Here is a 12805-nt window from a genome sequence, read left to right as displayed (position 1 = left end):
ATTTTGTGTCATCTGCAAATCTGATCAGCATTCCCTGCACTTCCTCCTCCAAGTCATTAATAAAAATGTTGAAGAGCACTGGGCCCAGGACTGAGCCCTGCGGTACCCCGCTCGTTACTTCTCCCCAGTTTGAGAAGATCCCATTGAGAAGCACTTTTTGAGTCCAACTCTGTAGCCAACTGTGGATGCACCGGATTGTTGTCTCATCTAGCCCACTTTGAGCTAGTTTGCTCATCAGGATATCATGGGGCACTTTGTCGAAAGCTTTGCTGAAGTCGAGGTGTATTATGTCCACAGCATTCCCACAGTCCACAAGGGAGGTTACTTGATCAAAAAAATGAGATCAGATTAGACTGGCAGGATTTGTTCGGTCGTAATTTGTGCAAAGAGTTGGGTAAACTACACAATTTGGAACCAAAATTTGCATAAATCCCAGAAATTGCACCCCACAATTTGTGCACACCTCTATTAAAAAAAAAAAAAAAAAAAAGATGGAAAAAGTCTCCAGATTTGGGGGAAAGTTCTGTGGCTGAGCCCACAAATATGAGCCGGGTCAGGTGCTCACCAGGAGTCTGTCCACCCCGAAAAGGGCCAGATTCCACAGTGACAGACATCCCTAGTTAATACTAAGACAGTTTTGGAGATTCGGTACCCCTGCTTTTCAGAATGTCTCATGTAGAAGAGTTAGATTAACTTGACATTGTGGCAGAAGATTATCCTCCCGCTTTGGAGTGTAGGGACTTACTATGCCGATGGGGCTGCTTTGCAAAACATTTGCACATGCCTACGAAGGCTTGCATGGATTTTCTGTAATTAAGCAAAGCTCCTTGCATATGTTATGTGTAGTGAAAAATCCACCCTAACAACTGGGATATTGTAAATATTGCCAGAGATGCTAGTGGCACAAACATACCCCATTCTTGGGCGTGTGCGTTTTAGCTTAAGGAGATTAACGGAGAAACCACTCAGGTTTAAGATAATTGCCACTTAGTTTATAGACACTTGGCTTAACATGTGTATGGCAATTTTTTAAAAAATAACCCCAAGGTGAATCCATTTAAACCAAAATGAGAGAAGGGTACAAGTTGTCCTCACCTCAGCATGCCTGTTCTGATAAGCATCCTTAGTAGCCAGTACAGTTTGCTGAAGCAGTTTGGGCGTGATTTACTCGGGGTGGGGGGGAGTCCAATGCGGAGGAAGGTTCAAGATTCTTGGTGTTAGCCATAATCCATAATAAAAGCAGATGAAAAAGCCACAACAAAACACAAGAAAGCAGTTCAGGCTTTTTAGACTAGAAGGACATGGCCAAATTTAATAATAATGCACAGTGCGGAGAAAGTGGAGAGAGAGTTTTCTCTCTCGATCTCCCCCCCCCCCACCATCTCCCCTTGCAGTGGTTCCAGCTAAGGCAAAATGTGGCACGGTGATGGGGGCAGCAGGGAAACAGCCCTGGTATCAGCAACTGGTCAGTTATGGGCGTGGGGGTTCCCACCAAAGCTGGTGCTGCTCAGGATGGCACCCTCCCTTCTTTTTTTTAAAGAACATTTGATTGTCAGGGCTGGCCAGGTGGGCATGTGCATGGCTATAGAGGGTCATTTTTATTTACTTTTTAAGATATTGTCTCCCTTTCCACAGCAGAATGGTGTTTATTCCCAAGTCAATGAGTTTAGCATCAGGGCAGAAGCAAACCGCATTTTTGTCCTCTAGCCATGATGGCGCTATGATTTAGATTGGTTTCAAAGGTGAAATCGCACATGCTCCAAGAATGTGCAGGGTTTTTCGGGGTTGGCAAACAATTTGGGCTTGTTTGTTTTCCTCTCACACAGGGGTGGAGAACCTCTAGCCTTCCTGGGGTCCCAATCTGGCCCTCTGAGGTTTCCCAAATGGCCCCACCCCTGACCCTTTTCCCCCATGCACTGGTGGTTACCCAGCTTTTGTGCACTTTTCCCCATTCTAAAAGGTTGCAATGCCTCTCCTGAGGCTTAGGCACTGACAGTAAGAGCTTTGAGCTCAAATACGCTGGCATCTTTGATCTTTTGGGGCCGCCATTACAAAATAAAAAAGTAAGTTAAAAAAAAAAAACACCCGTGATAGGCTGCGTGACGATTTACGTAGCCTATCACGGCTAGATTTCCAAAGTCAGCTGTGATAGGCTACGTAAATTGTCACGTAGCCTATTACGGGTGACTTTGGGGGGAAAAAAAAAGCACGTACGCAAATGGCGGCGGCCCATGGGCGCCGCCGTTTGCGTTCCTTATTTTGGCACGTTTAGTCTATGTAAAGATTTACATAGACTACAGCGAAAATAAGGGAACGCTATTTACGTTGCCCTTATTTTCGCCATAGTCTACATAAATCTTTACGTAGACTAGACGTGCCAAAATAAGGAACGCAAATGGCGGCGCCCATGGGCCGCCGCCATTTGTGTGCGCTTTTTTTTTTTTTTTTCAAAGTCACCCGTGATAGGCTACGTGACGATTAACGTAGCCTATCACGGCTGACTTTGGAAATCTAGCCGTGATAGGCTACGTTAATCATTACATAGCCTATCACGGGGTGGGGGTTTTTGGGGTTTTTTTTTACTTTTTCTTTTCGCGGCCGGGGAGACGGGGCGCTTCTCCCCGGCCTGAATTTCGGCTGGGCGAGGCGGGATGCCTCCCCCCCCTCGCCTGAACTTCGGGGGGAGAAGCAAAGTGCCTACCCCCCACCGCGAATCACCCCTGCGAAAAGGTAAGTGACTTTCGTATATCCCTTCAGCCAGGCTCCACCCCCCTCTTGGACACCTGTGTAGGCTGACCATAGGTACTGTTTTAAACAGGAGAGTACCGTTTTTTTCATATTTCCTGACCGTCCCATCGTTTTTATATAAATGTCAATTTTGTCCCGTTTTTAATTTTTTGTAAAAAACTGAATGCGTTTATCATAAGGCTCTATGCTAATCAATGTGTGCAGTAACACTACTAGTATGACAAAAGGGGAAATTCCATTTACTTGCTCCAGTCAGGGCCAGGCTTCTTGAGCTAGGGACAATCAGACGCCACCCCCTGTCTTGTCTGCAGTGGCGGGGAATTCAAGAGGCGGCCGCTAAGCCCCATTCAGCATGTCAGAGCCAGGAGGGTGAGTCTTACTGTTATTTCTACCATCATAGAGACTCTTCCGCCCATAGAGATTCTTTCTGCCCTACATTCAGTTTGATTCGGACTTTTCAGACTCGTATTTCGGTTCAACAGGCTGTTAGCTATTTTTTTATTACAGTGGAACTCTCCGGTGGGACACTAGCATATACCGGCTTGTGATAGCAGTCGGGGTGTTCATTCCTTTTTCTTTTGTTTTTGGTGCATGTTTATGATTTTTTGCACTCTGGCCACTGCAGTCCTGCGTTAGAGTGTTCAGTGTGGTGTGCCATACAGATTTGTTTACTGCTGATGTGATATTTTAGAAGTATTTTATATAATTGTTAGCTCAATATGTTCATGTAATAAAAATTTTGTTATCATCTTACTTTGTCATGAATACGGAATATTAAATAACCCCGTCCCGTTTTTGTCATCCCAATATCCCGTTTTTGTCTCAAGGAAATATGGTCAGCCTACACCTGCGACATCCCTAGCGGGGGCTGTAAGATCATTAAGTCCAGAGTCTAAGATAGCCTAGCTGCTTTGGTACTTTTAATCCATGGAGTTCGCTACCACGGGATGTAGTGATGGACACCAATTTGGATGGCTTTAAAAAGGGGTTAGACAAATTACTGGAGGAGGAGGCTATCAATGGCTACTAGTCTTGATGGCTTGGTGCTGCCTCCAGTACCAGAGGCAATGAGCCTATGTACACCAGTTGCTGTGGAACATGGGTGGCAGGGTGCTGTTGCACTCATGTCCTGCTTGTGGGTTCCTGGTCGACAGCTGGTTGGCCACTGTTTGAACAAAGTGCTGGACTAGATGGACCCTTGGTCTGATCCAGCAGGGCTCTTCTTATGTTCTTATGTTCTAATGAAGCTGATCAGGACAGATAAAAAGAAGTACTTCTTCATACAACAGAGCACTAACCTGTGGAACTGCCTGCCACAAGATCTGATGACAGCCACCACTTTAGATGGCTCGACAAGGGGATTAGACAAAGTCATGGAAGAGAACAGGTCTATCGGTGGCTGTTTGCCATAATGTTCAGAAGCAATATACAGTATCTCTGAATAATGCCAGTTTCTGAATAATGCCACAATCTTGCGGTCTATTGTACAAGTGTGAGAGGGCAATAGAGATGACTTGCTTGTGGGCTTCCCATTTGGGCATCTGGTTGGCCACTCTGAGAAACAAGAGTCTGTTCTGATCCAGCAGGGCTGTTCTTACATTCTTAATACCAGCAGGCAATACAAAGTACAGTGTTTATTCCCAACACAACACACCCCAGTAGATTTACTCTGGGATTATCCAAATTTGCAACAGGGCACATTAATTTTCATAAAATTCTGCCAGGTCTGAACCACAGGCAAGTCAAAGGAAGCCATTATCAGCAGAGTACACATCATTATCGTTAGCATGTAAATACTCTTATCTTTTGAAATATAGACCAATTATTATGTTCCTTCAGGAATCAGACATTTGCAGTAACACATCTTCAACTACTCTGGTACCAGTTGACAAGATATAAAGGGGTATATTTCAAAACATTTCCCTTGAGCATTGCCAAGAGCAATACATTAAAGGTAAGACTTAAGATTGCATCACATAGCTAGTGATAACAGGGAGATAGTTTGTAGACTCACACTAGCAGTTAAACATGGCATAGATCAGAGCCATCAGTCAGTCCTCCTGAAGGCTGTGAGGAGGAGTTATTCCACTTTATCTCTTGAAATGTGTAAGAGCTGCACTTCGACTAAGTGACTGCAGTCTGTGTAACAGGGGTAAGCAACATTTTTGGGCCTGAAAGCACATTTGCCTTTTTTTTCAGGCCTGCGGGAACATTTGTCATGTTTTTCCTGGAGTCTCTCTCTTCTTGCCATCCCTCATGCCCAGGATTCCCTCTCTCTCTTCTTTCCACCCCCTTTCCCTGGATTCCCTCTCTCTCTTCTTTCCACCCCCACCCCATTCCCTGGATTCTCTCTCTACTCTTGCCCCACACAACCCTTTCCCTAGATTCTCTCCCTCTTCTTTCCACCCCCTTCCCTGGATTCTCCTTCTCTTCTTTCCATCTCATTCCCTGGATTCTCTCCCTCTTCTTTCCATCTCATTCCCTGGATTCTCCTTCTCTTCTTTCCACTCCCCTCCCCTGCTGATTCTCTCTCTCTCTCTTCTTTCCATCCCTCCTTTCCTGAATTCTTTCCCTCTTCTTGCCACCCCCTTACTGGATTCTCTCTCTCTTCTTGCCTTCTCCTTCCCTGGACTCTCTCTCGACTTGCCCCCCTCCAGCTATTTTTGGGCTGGAATGATATTGCTCCATTAACTTTAAGAGAGCTGGGAGGAAAGGGTGCCCTGTTGCCCCTAATGTCCTTGGGGTGGTGGTCCCAAGCCATTTTTCAGCAGCGAACCCTTTTCCCCACCTTTATTAAAGTCTATGGAATGATATTGCTCCATTGACTTTACAAGAGCTGGGGGAAAGGATGCCTGGCCAAGAGAGGCCTGGGTAGGGAAGCCCACCCACCACCAAGGACCCTGTTGCCCCAGGGGTCCTTTGTGTGTGTGGGGGGGGTGAGCTTATCCATTCAAGCTGTTTTTCAGCAGAGCACCCAGAGAGGGGAGGGGAAGAAGCCTAGCTGGCAAAGCAGGGAAGGAGGAGACAAGGGAAGGAAGCCGAATGTTGGGCAACGAGTGGCGATGAGGCACAGATGGAGGAGAATCTGGAAGTGAATGGCGGAGGTCCAAAGGGGTCCGGTGGGCTCACTGGGAGGTCTCGACAGCTGCAGGTGCATCGGTGAGATGAGATCACATTGTCAATCCTTGCTGTATAGGGACTATGTGGTTAAAAACTTGCCAGCTGAAGCAACTTAAAGTTTTATGGTAGCTTTTCCCAATCTTGATTGTGGTTGGACGACAACTCCCATCATCCTCAGCTATCATTGGCAATAGTCAGGATAATGGGAGCTGTAGGCCAACAACATCTGGAGACCCAATGCTGGGAAATGCTGTGCTAGGGTCTAACTACACGTGATGATCACCTGCAGCTTCATGTGGCTTTTTGAAAAATTGAATAGCAAGTTTTTTGAATCAGAACCACAATGCACAGGAACGGATGGTCTACCCCTTCCCTCCCCTGCCACAATCCTGACCAAAATCACCCTCAGGTCTGCAAAATGAGGTCACTTACGCATTGCCCCACAAAAGAGGACATGCATCACACACAGAGACCCTCAAAAGTGGGCATATGCTAATGTATATCTGTAGAGACCAATTTAGAAATAGTTGGATCCAGACAGAATCAAACATACAGCAGACCCATTGAAATCAATAGACCTGGTTTTCTCAACTGGCCATGGAGATTAGGGATGTACCTCCTCATTCTGGGTGGGGGCATCCGCAGTCAGGGGGAGGCGCTCTGTGCCTCCCCCTGGAATCCTCCGCCGGGGCCGCCCGCAGCCGGACTTCCATCCCTTGCTGGGCAGCGCCAGCCACAAATGGCAGCCTCCATAGCGGCCGCTATTTGCGTCCTTGCGAGGCCGTGATATACTACGTATATATTTACATAGCCTATCATAGCAAAAGGCAGGGACGTAAATGGCATAGCAGCCGCCATTTGCGTCCCTCACTTTTGCCATCATAGGCTATGTAGATACTTACATAGCCTATCACGACCTCCTCAAGGACGCAAATGGCAGCCAGCATAGCAGCCGCCATTTGTGGCTGCAGCCCATCAGCAGCCGGAAGACCACCCAGAGCCGCTGGAGCCGCCGCCGGAGCCAGGTAGGCTCCGTCCCGGGGGCATTCCGTGGGGTGGGGGGGGATTACCCCATTCTGCCACGGGCTCTGGGGGGCCAGATTCTTTAGAATCTGGCCTCACTGGAGTCTGTGGCGGAATTCTCCAACATCCCTAATGGAGATGGTGATCTGAAGGTGGGGGACTTTGCATCAGTCCCTTTGTCATTCTCAGATCATTGCCTGCTGAGATTTAGCCTTACAGTGGCTTTTCCCCTCTGCAAGGGTGGGAGACCAATTAAGATGGTCCTCCCCCTGAGGCTAATTGATCCAGATGGTTTCTGGGGGGCTCTGGGGAGATTTCCGGCTGATAGGGCTGGCTCTCCTGTCGAAACCCTTCCCTTTTTGCCGGTAACGTAAATCTTTATGTAGCTTATCACGGCCAAGGGAGGAACACAAATGCCGTCTGCTATGCTGGCCGCTATTTGTGTGGCAGTGGCTGCAAGTCCGGCTGCAGACAGGCCTGGCCATCCACGGACTTACTCCACGGACTTACTGCGGAGCAGAGCTGGCCAGGGAGGATTCCGGGGGGAGAGATGGATCACCGCCCTTTCCCGCGGACCCCTTCAGCGGATGGGTAAGTAGGTTTCGTACACCCCTAGATAATGGAGGCCATGAACCACATGGTGGGGGGGGGGTTGTCCGGTCATCCGCTAACCTGCGGATAACAGGGCAGTAGTAGGGATGTCAGAGAATTCCGCCACGGACTCCAGTGAGGCCCGATTCTTTAGAATCCGGCCCCCCAGAGTCCGTGGTGGAACGGCCTCCCCCCGCCACCCCACAGAATCCCCCCAGGACGGGCCTACCTTGTGACAGATGTGGCAGCAGCGGCAGCAGATCCAGGCGCTGCCAGGCTGCTGTGGCCGCCACAAATGGTGGCCATCATAGCGGCTGCCATTTGTGTCCCTACGCTTGCCCGTGATAGGCTACGTATATATTTACTTAGCCTATCACAGCTAAAGTGGGGACGCAAATGGCATAGGGGATGCCATTTGCATCCCTGCTTTAGCCATGATAGGCTACGTAAATATTTACATAGCCTATCATGGGCTAGCGTAGGGACGCAAATGGCGTCCCCTACCCAGGATGCCATTTGTGTCTGCAGCATCCCGGCAATGGGTGGAGGCCCTGCGGCAGATCGGCCCGGATGGCGGCTCTGCGGACTGGCCGCAGAGCAGAGCCGGCCGGGCAGGATTCCGGGGGATAGGAACAGATCGCCTCCCCCCCCCCGTCGAGGATTTCGGGGGGAGGAACAGATCACTTCCCCACCTGTGGACCCCAGCAGAGCCAGGTAAGTGCGGTTTCGTACACCCCTAGGCAGTAGGCTGCTGCGGGAAAAGCAGGCGGAGTTGGGGCTCCCGCAGCACAGGCTGGTGCAGGATGTGGCAACGCACTGGGACTCCTCCTACCTCATGCTCGAGCGTATGTTGAGCAACAGCGTGTGTTCACAAGGTGTCTAGGGTTGGGGAGATTGTCAGTCCACCTGCCTGTCCAGGCTCACCAGCCTCTCTGGTGTACCCTTGTTAAAGGATTTCAGGTGTGGTCCTCCCACATGGAGGGGGACGTATTGTATTTTAATCTCCCCTGGGAAGCAGTCCCTCCCCTACCTACCTTCCCTAGGTTCCGCCAGTCCGCCTGCCTGTCCAGGCTCTGCCAGTCTGCCCACCTATCCAGGCCCCACCAGCCCGCCTGCCTGTCCCCTCCAGGCTCCGCCAGCCTGCCCGTCTCCTCCAGGCTCTGCCAGTCCACATGCCTGTCCAGGCTCTGCCAGCCTGCCCATCTCCTCCAGGCTTTTCTAGTCCTCCTGCTTGTCCAGGCCCCACCAGCCTGCCCGTCTCCCCCAGGCTCTGCCAGTCCGCCTATCCAGGCCCCACCAGCCTGCCTGTCTCCTCCAGGCTCCACCAGTCTGCCCACCTATCCAGGCCCCACCAGCCTCCCCGTCTCCTCCAGGATCTGCCAATCTGCCTGCCTATCCAGGCTCTGCCAGCCTGCCCATCTCCCGCAGGCTCTGCCAGTCCGCCTGCCCATACAGGCTCTGCCAGCCTGCCTGTCTCCCCGAGGATCTGCCAGTCCACCTGCCTATCCAGGCTCACCAGCCTGCCCATCTCCTCCAAGCTCCCGAGGATCTGCCAGCCTCCCTGTCTCCTCCGGGCTCTGCCAGTCCACCTGCCTGTCCAGGCCCCGCCAGCCTGCCCACCTCCTAGGGATGTACGAATCCCCTACCTGGCAGTCCAGGTGGGGGGGCATCCATTCCTCCCCCCGGAATCCTCGCCGGCCAGCTCCACTCCGCGGCGATTCCACAGAGCCGCCGGCCGGCTCCAAAGCGCCAGCGATACGGCCACCATGCCATATCGTTGGCTGAAGAGGACTTGACTGACTCCGAAAACGGTAACGCCCTTAGTTTAAGGTGAGTGCAGCTGTAAATGGCTGCGTTTACCTTAAATTAAGGCCTTTACGGCCGCAAATGGCGTCCTGGACGCCATTTGTGTCCGTGTTTTTCATTCACGCGATATGTTATGCAAATATTTGCGTAGCCTATTGCATGAATGAAAAGCACAACCACAAAGGGCGTCCTGGATGCCATTTGCGTCTGCAGTCAGTTCCCTTCAGCCAGTGATACAGCATGGCGGCCGTCTCGCTGGCAATCCGGAGCCGGAGGATCCGGCTGCCTGAAGAGGATTCCGCGGCGTGGTGGAGGTAAGACTTCCATTCCGCCACGGACTCAAGGGCTGGATTCTTTAGAATCCAGCTTCATTGGAGTCCATGCGGAATTCTCCGCCATCCCTACCATCTGCCTGTCCAGGCTCTGCCAGCCTCTCTGGTGTACCCTCATTAAAGGGTTTCAAGTGTGGGCCTCCTGCATGGTGGGGAGGACTATTGTATTTTAATCTCCCTCCCCTCCCTACCTTCCCTAGGCTCCGCCAGTTTGCCTGCCTGTCCAGGCTTACCAGCCTGCATGTCTCCTCCTGGCTTTTCCAGCCTGCCCACCTATCCAGGCCCCGCCAGCCTGCCTGCCTGTGGCTCCACCAGCCCGCCCATCTCCTCCAGGCTCTGCCAGCCCTCCTGCCTCCTCCAGCCTCCCTCTGCCCACCTCCACGTGGCACTGAAACTACTCCCATGGCCCATGTCCACTCCCCTGGCAGATCTTCCCAACAGATGTGCTCGTTGTCATTTAGGAGTGGTAGAACCACCAAAGCTCCAGACTGGCAGAGTTGCTGTGTCTTCCTGCCTCTCTCACAAGACCACAAAGACCCTGAGGTCAGCAGAGATGACCGACTGCATGAACTGGATAATTAATATGCATGTGCAGCACTCTCTGTTCCTTCTGGTCCCGAGAATCAAATGTTACATTACAACCTGTTCAAGTTTGTGAGGAACTGGTCTGGCCAAGAAAAGAAAAGGTCCACCATAGAAATATCAATACTCATCCTGTGTCGGCTAGAGTAAACAACAGCAGATAAATGTCTTCCAGCCTGCCTGATGGGTAAAATGTATATGCAGCCATAGAGAGGCTGAAGCGGTGATTCCTCAGAATAAAGTTGTTCCGCACGTCAGAGAAATCTGGACTATTGGGCACAGTAATTTAGTGAGCTGTGCTTGCTTTGAGTTTCATGTACTAATGACATTTCTCCTGCACCTAGCACACAAGCCAGTGGGCCAAAGAGCCTGGACTCTGGTAGCTTGGATGCCCTCGAGCGGGGCTGGGAAGTGGCCCAGGTTTCAGTAGGGATGTCAGAGAATTCCGCCACGGATTTCAGGGAGGCTGAATGCCAGTGCATTCGGCCCCCCAAAATTGGTGGCGGAATGGTCTGCCACCCCCCACAACCCCCCCGGGACGGGACTTACCTTGGGCGGATCTTCCTGGTGACGGCGGCTCTGGCGGTGGCTCTGGCGGCGGTTTGGCAGTGGTGGCGGCTGCGGCAGCCGGTCTTCCGACCAGCTGCCACCACCGCCATTTCCAGTTTAAAAAAAAAAACGTGATAGGCTACATAAAGATTTACATAGCCTATCACGGCTAGATTTTTAAAAAACACCATGATAGGCTACGTAAATGTTTACGTAGCCTATCACGGCTGATTTAAAAGGAAAAAAATGCGCGTACGCAAATGGCGGCACCCATGGGCGCCGCCATTTGCGTACGCGCGGTTTTTTTCCTTTTAAATCAGCCATGATAGGCTACGTAAACATTTACGTAGCCTATCACGGCTGACTGCAGGGACGCAAACGGGACATTTGCGTCCCTGCTAGCCAGCGGCCGGATGTCCGGCCGCTGGCGGAGCTGGCCGGCGGCTCCGCAGAATCCCTGTGGAGCGGAGCTGGCCAGCCAGAATTTCGGGGGGAGGGACGGAGCATCAGCATAATCCGCGAACAGGTAAGTGACTTTCGTACATCCCTAGGTTTCAGGCACATACATGCAAACAAGGAGAAGCTACAGCTCTTGGCTTTGTGAGTTTTCCTGGAAAAAGTCAAATTTCACTTGCACCTAGCACACAACCTGGTGGGCCAAACTGCCTGGGCTTTGTGGCATGCAGTGCCCTGGAGCAGGGCTGGGAGAGGCCCAGGGTTCAGGCACGTCTGTGGAAACATGGAGAAGTTACAGCTCTTGGCTTTGAGAGTTCCTGTGGAAAACATCAGATTTCAACTACAACTAGCACAAAAACCCCTGGGCCAAACTGTCTGACATTTTGCAGGTGGCCTCCTCTCCAGGGGTGTGGGGTGGTCCCCAAATTTCATGCCTGTATCATAAAAAACTAAGGAAGTTATGACTGTTTGTGTTTTCCCATGCAAGTCAATGGGAAAACACCCCAAACAGGCTATCCGGATATCCGAATCTCCCTTCGGATTCGGATCCGAATCAAAGCGGAAGGGGTCCAAATTGGTCCAAAGCAGGTCAGGGTCACTTCAGATGATCCAAAGCGGCATCCAAAGCAGATCAGGGGTCCATGCAGAGCCCTACTCTTAAGAAACATCTCTACATCTGCTTTAGACTTGTCCGTCATCACCTTTGTGTCACTCATGCCTGAACACAAAATGTTAAATGCTGTAAACTGTTTGCAATTCCCTTTGTTGCCAGGAATGCCATCAAAGGCATTTGTGCTGTTAGGGATTTTAAAAGGCACGCCCTTATTAACGTACTTCCGTAATGTAGATTACACTGGAAAATAAGCATGCCTTAGGAACTTGTATGCTCAGGATTGCAGGGTGTGGGCCCCATAACTAAACCACAGAACTGTAATTAATATCTTGAAACAACCTGTAACTAACTGGAGTGGTCCAGAAAGAGATGTGGGATGGAATTGCCCTAAGGAAAGTGGATCTGTTGAGACTAAACCAGGGAAGCTTGTCTAAACATCCTCTTAGGAACACAGGAAGATGGCTTATACTCAGTCAGACCTTTGGTCCATCTAGCCCAGTATTGTTGACACTGACTGGCAGTGGCAGCAATGGCTCTGCAGGTTTTCAAGCAGGATTCTTTCATAGCCCTACCTGGAGATGCTGCCGGGGACTGAACCTGGGACTTTCTGCATGCAAAACAAGTGCTCTGCCACTGAGCTATGACTCCTCTCTCTCGATTTAAAGACTAAAAAGATTACTTTCATACTGTGAATGAAAGTTCAGGCAGTGCGTGCTCACAAGCCACGCAAAAAAGTAGTGAGGGGATATGGTTGTAGGGATGTATGAGACATTCATTTCAGTTTGGTTTTGAGCAGGATTTACCCAGTTTGCACCGTCTGAACATGGACTCAGCTGTAATCTGTGGTCAAAGTTTGGACATTTCTGAGCTTGCAGTGTGATTCCCAGCCCCCTCCCAAATTGTGTTCAACAGCATGCGTACATTTGAAAAACGTACATGAAAAGAAGCCTACTTTTGAAAAATACACACAAATATGCTTTAATCC

This window comes from Heloderma suspectum, chromosome 8, assembly GCF_057233095.1.
Source record: "Heloderma suspectum isolate Gila_16-S chromosome 8, 16-S_ref, whole genome shotgun sequence".
In the NCBI taxonomy this organism is placed as follows: domain Eukaryota; kingdom Metazoa; phylum Chordata; class Lepidosauria; order Squamata; family Helodermatidae; genus Heloderma; species Heloderma suspectum.
The sequence above is the reverse complement of the archived record's forward strand: the minus strand, read 5'-3'. Positions refer to the sequence as shown.